The sequence below is a fragment of the Hydra vulgaris genome, chromosome 09, assembly GCF_038396675.1.
Source record: "Hydra vulgaris chromosome 09, alternate assembly HydraT2T_AEP".
Classification (NCBI taxonomy): domain Eukaryota; kingdom Metazoa; phylum Cnidaria; class Hydrozoa; order Anthoathecata; family Hydridae; genus Hydra; species Hydra vulgaris.
In genome coordinates, this window is record NC_088928.1 from 6,304,228 (window position 1) to 6,310,000 (window position 5,773).

Sequence of the window (5,773 nt, forward strand, 5' to 3'; positions counted from 1 at the left end):
ACATATTTTGTATCTTCGACAAACTAAAATTTCTACAATAGAGCAATAAAAATCTTAAAATATGACAGCTGTCAATATTTAAGATTTTTACTTTTACAATAGATTATCCAGCAGATTATACATAGTGAACAAAATATTGCTTATTTCATAAACCAGATAACTATACAATTTGTGTAACAACTCCATTCCTTTTGTTTACCAGTAAAAGGTATACAGCATATGTTATACCATGTAAACACAATATAACACATTATTATAAAATAATATTTAAAATTTGAAAAAGAGAACACCTTCAAAGCTTTTTTCCATGCTTCTTGTAAAACCTACAATGTAATGAACAGTGTGCAATAATTCATGCTCTTTTATTTTAGCACTAACATCTGCATATGTTGCTAAAATGTGCTTTGTTTCCATAACTGAAATTGAATTTGAAGTTGATGTTGACATAACGTGATGTGCATCTAAAATGATAATGAACCTTATTTATATATTATATATATAAAAACATATATTTTTTATTTATTAAAAATTACATGTGTATATATATATATATACATTTATATATATATATATATATATATATAATATATATATATTTATATACACATAAATATATGTGTCTATATATTTAACTATTTGTATATATGTAAATAACTAAATACACATATATATATATATAAATATATATATATCTATCATATATGTGTAATATATATGAGTATATATTTAACTGTATGTATATATATATACATACATACATACATATATATATATATATATATATATATATATATATATATATATATATATATATATATATATATATATACAGTGGGGTGCAAAAAAAAGCCACACTCAATTTTTTGATAAAAAAACATTAAAAAATGTTTTTAAATCATATAATAGTAGTAATTCAGGACAATTTTTAAAGAAATGTACATAATATTATTGCACATTACATGCAATGAAAAGAAATTAGGATTTGTAAAGCGTTGTTCAAGTTTTAGCCGTATTAGTACTTAATTGGCCATCCTTTGTTTCTTATGACTTCTGCGCATCTAGAAGGCATACTATCTACAAGTCTTTTTAATAAGTCATTTGGTAAAGCATTACAACTAGCAAGAAGAATTTGGAACAGTTCATCTTCATTTGTTGCCCAACGATATTGCAATTTTCTATTCAATATAGACCAAAGATTTTCTATTGAATTTAAATCAGGAGACTGTGCTGGCCAAGACATAACTGGTATCAATTTCGATTCCAGATATCTTTTATTCCACCGTGCTCTATGTTTGGGATTATTATCTTGTTGAAAAATGTAGTCATTATTAGGGAAAAGTTCTTCTATACTTGGTCCAAGTTGATAAACTAAGATTTTGTGGTACAAATGCTGGTCCATGGTACCTTCCACCCGGTAAAGCTTACCAACTTAGTGTGCACTAAAACAACCCCAAACAATAATCTTTTTGTCATGTTTAATGGTTGCCTTGCACGTTTTGGGGTTGAACTTTTCCCCAATTAATCTCCAGCAGTGAGATTGACTATTATGAAACAACACAAAAGGAGAGTCATCGCGCCAAATAACTTTAGCCCGGTGCTCAAATGTCCAATCTTTGTGCTCAATGCACCACTTTAATCTTTTTTTGCAATTGATTTCACTAACAAAAGGTTTTTTTATTTGCTTTCCAGCAAAAAACTCTCCGGATGCTTTTATTCAACGAGATATTGTCCATTTTGAGATATTAGTAAGGTTCAATTCTAGTTTTATCTCAGAACATGATTTTACTATCTTTTTTGACGGCATTAAGAATATAGCGATCTTCCTTTTTTGATGTTTTAGGCTTTCTCCCAGTTCTAACAGACCTTTCAGCTGTGCCAGTGTGTTTATATTTCTTCACCAATCTACTAACAGTTGAGTTTTGTCGTTTGAAACGTTTTATAATGCTTCTGTGAGACTCTCCTTGGTCAGCAGCTTCAATAATTTGTCTAATGTCTATATCTGGTAGTTGTTTTCTACAATATTAAATGCGTTTGTACTAATCTGTTTTTTAAAGATTTTATTTAAATAAAAATTAGTGTATATATAAACATACCTTTTTTGTCCAAGGTTTTTCACAACCACATCCAATTTTTTTAGTTTTGCTTTTCTTATACATTATATACGTAAAATCAAGGGAAAATGTTAGTGTGGCTTTTTTTTGCACCCCACTGTATATATATATGTACGTATGTATGTATATATATATGTATGTATATATATATATATATATATATATATATATATATATATATATATATATATATATGTATGTATGTATGTATGTATATATATATAAATTGTAAAGACATACATTATAATATAAGGTATTAAAATAAATATAAGTCACTTATAAGTGACTTATCACTTATATAATTATATAATCATATTATAAGGTATGTCTTTACAATTTATATATATATATATATATATATATATATATATATATATATATATATATATATATATATATATATTATATATATATAAACTAATTACATTAAGTACAAGTGACTTATTTAAGTGACTTATATTTATTATAGTTAGGTAAAAAAATTAGGTGAAAGTCTTACTCAATACTTAAATAGAAACTAATACGAGATAAATAATAAAGTAATAAAAAAAATTTCACTCGCTACATCTTCTAAATCTTGGCACAAATCATTTTCATTCATTTATATAAACTAATTACATTAAGTATAAGTGACTTATTTAAGTGACTTATATTTATTATAGTTAGGTAAAAAAATTAGGTGAAAGTCTTACTCAATACTTAAATAGAAACTAATACGAGATAAATAATAAAGTAATAAAAAAAATTTCACTCGCTACATCTTCTAAATCTTGGCACAAATCATTTTCATTCATTTTGATGTCAAGAATAAAAAGTGAACTTGTTTTAAATACAAAAAGGTTACTTAAAATTCACGAGGTCTTTGAGATCAAACTTTTTTGCAACGACGCATGCGCTAATCTTGTGACGCGCTTTTTAGGTCGGCGTTTTTAAAAAAATTAAGAGTACCTTTGATGCATCTTATCAAGTGCTAACCGGCTCTTAGCTACATAATCTTTTTTTATATAGCAACTGTTTTTTTAGTTTATTTTTGTAAAAATTTATGTTGCAACCATATTATTGACCTGACTCAATAAATAAATGTCTTTTTTTTATTAGTAAATAAATAAAATTAAGGTTATAAGAGAGTGAACAATCCAAAATGTGGACTGTACATAATATGTACACTCCACAGTTTGGATTGTTTACTCTCTTATAGCCTCAATTTAAAAAAAAACATATGTAACATATGTTTTTTTTAATTTAATAACATGGCATGTTATACATAAGCATGATTTACATAAGCATGATACAAGATGTTTTACATAAGCATGTTACATGCTTATGTAAAACATCTATATTTCTGGTAAATATATTGCTTTTGGATGTTGTTGTTGTTGTTGTAATAGTATTACAAATTAATATTACTAATATTGAGTGATTTTTTTATTTTTTTGAAATAAACTTTGAGAATTTCTAACTGCACAAATTAAAAGTTTTTTTTTATTATTATTATTTTTATTATACTTGACTATTTAATAGTTGTTGCTTAAATTTAATTTTGCTGTAAAAATGTATTTTAAAATAAGGTGTATAAAAATGTTATAAAAATCAAAAGAGCTTTCTGTTTATATGGTTAGTTTTTGATGACTATTGTTATTTTTTTGATTTAGGAATACTTTTTATCGGTATATGGTGAATAATTTATTAAACTCATTATGAATGGATTCGCCTCTTTGTTTGTAGTATACCTTGTTGCTTGTAACTTGTTTGTATTAATATATATATATATATATATATATATATATATATATATATATATATATATATATATATATATATATATATACACACTTATAATTTCAATGAAATACCCTATAAACTACTTATCAACCAATAGTTTTTTAAGAATATCTTATCTAAAAACAAGACATTTAAAATAATATAACTTCAAGAATATCTTAAAGAATTCTAATATCTTTTACTTTCTATCCAAAATTATTAAATTGCGCGCTCTTGTACATATTTTAAATTGTCTATTTGTCTCGAGTCATACGCAAGTTACCATACCTCTCTCAATCTGTAATTTCTTTACTACTATAAAAAGTTCTTGTTATTATCTTCCATCTTTTAGTAACCTTAAATTATATATCCTAAATCATTGTTCAGTTAGTGCGACCATAAATCACAAACTAATGCACAATATCATGGAATAATTTACCATATTTTATTCATGGAATAATTTTTTTTTTTATTCAATCTTAATCACTAAAGTATATTAAAACTTGTCTTTATGCCTTTTTTTGGAGAGATACTGTTTGTAAAATGTTGGGCTCATTGTGGGTTATTATTATTATTGCTTTTGGTATGACTATATGTAATATATTATTATTGCTTTTGGTATGATTATATGTAATATTATTATAGCATCTTTTACTATTACTCATGTCATTATTGTTATTGTTTATAATATTATTGCTATTTTAATATTGTTATTGCTAACTTTTTTTAGATTAGTAATAGTATTATTTCTAAATATCCATGAAATGCATGTGTATGTTTTATACACACACATGATATATGTTTTAATAACATGATCTAATTAAATGCTCCAGAACAAACTTATTAGAAATTGGATGCTAAATTTACTCAAAAAAGGACCTGGGTAAATAAATGTTCAGTTGACAGAGTTGATAGAATTGCAACAGTTTTAGAAAAATACCCACGTTTCTCTAATGTGACAGTGGTAAGATTTTTTTCATTGTTGATTTTATATTTTTATTGGAAAAAATCTAACAGTGTTTCAAAATCACAAATCCTTTCTAAAGTGACTAGTTATTTTTTCAAAACTCCAATGTCTTAATGGGTTATTCTATAATTACCCTCTGCTTTTTAAAATTGTTTGTATGCTTTTTTTTTATTACTGTTTAATTCAGATTGTTGGTGAGATGAGTTGTGTATTAAAGTCTTCTGTCACAGTTGACTCAGTGAGAGTAAGCTTGGCCTAAGAAATTGACACACATTCTGGAATACTCAAGTTGGTAGTTAATTAAAAAATTAAGAAATTTTCAGAATTAAGAAAACTAAAGTGGGCAATAAATTGCCGACCTTAAACTGTTGCAGGTCGACATCAGATTACAATTGGCAAACATAAAACCATTTTCACAAAGGTTTCACCATAAAAGATGAAAACGAGGTCAGGGTTATTCCCAAATGAAATTCTAAGAAAAAAAAGACTAAAACTGGACATATTTTTTAGAAAATACATTAAGTTTGTATGATCTTTTGAAAACACTTGAATATATATATATATATATATACATATACACTGCGACCATTTTCTATAGACGCACGTAGAATTTGGCGAATTTACAGTGTTACAGTGGTAATAAAATTGTTCTAACGGTACTTTTGAATAAGTGTATGTAAGAAAACAATGATCCATTATGCATCTGATTATTAATTGTCTTGATTGTATTAAAATAATTAAATTTTTAATATTCAGGTGGCAATTTTCTATAGACGCACTAAAGTTTTTGCGAGTTTTGTGGCAAATTTCTTATATTCTGTAGTATTTTTTATCTTGTGAGTCGAAATTAAGTTGAACTTAACCAAATGCCGAAAGGAAAGGTCCTTACCGATATTGAAAAAGGTCAAATATTGGCTTATCATCGAGAAAAAGT

General features: G+C 25.4%; 1 long non-coding RNA gene across 1 annotated transcript in view; it reads left to right on the forward strand.

The window, feature by feature from the left end:
- The first annotated feature begins 4,606 nt into the window (after positions 1-4,606).
- LOC136084514 (uncharacterized) overlaps positions 4,607-5,773 on the forward strand; it is a 4,783-nt gene continuing 3,616 nt past the window's right edge. The window contains exon 1 of the long non-coding RNA XR_010640601.1: positions 4,607-4,836. This is a non-coding gene — a long non-coding RNA (uncharacterized LOC136084514). The remainder of the gene's footprint in view (positions 4,837-5,773) is intronic.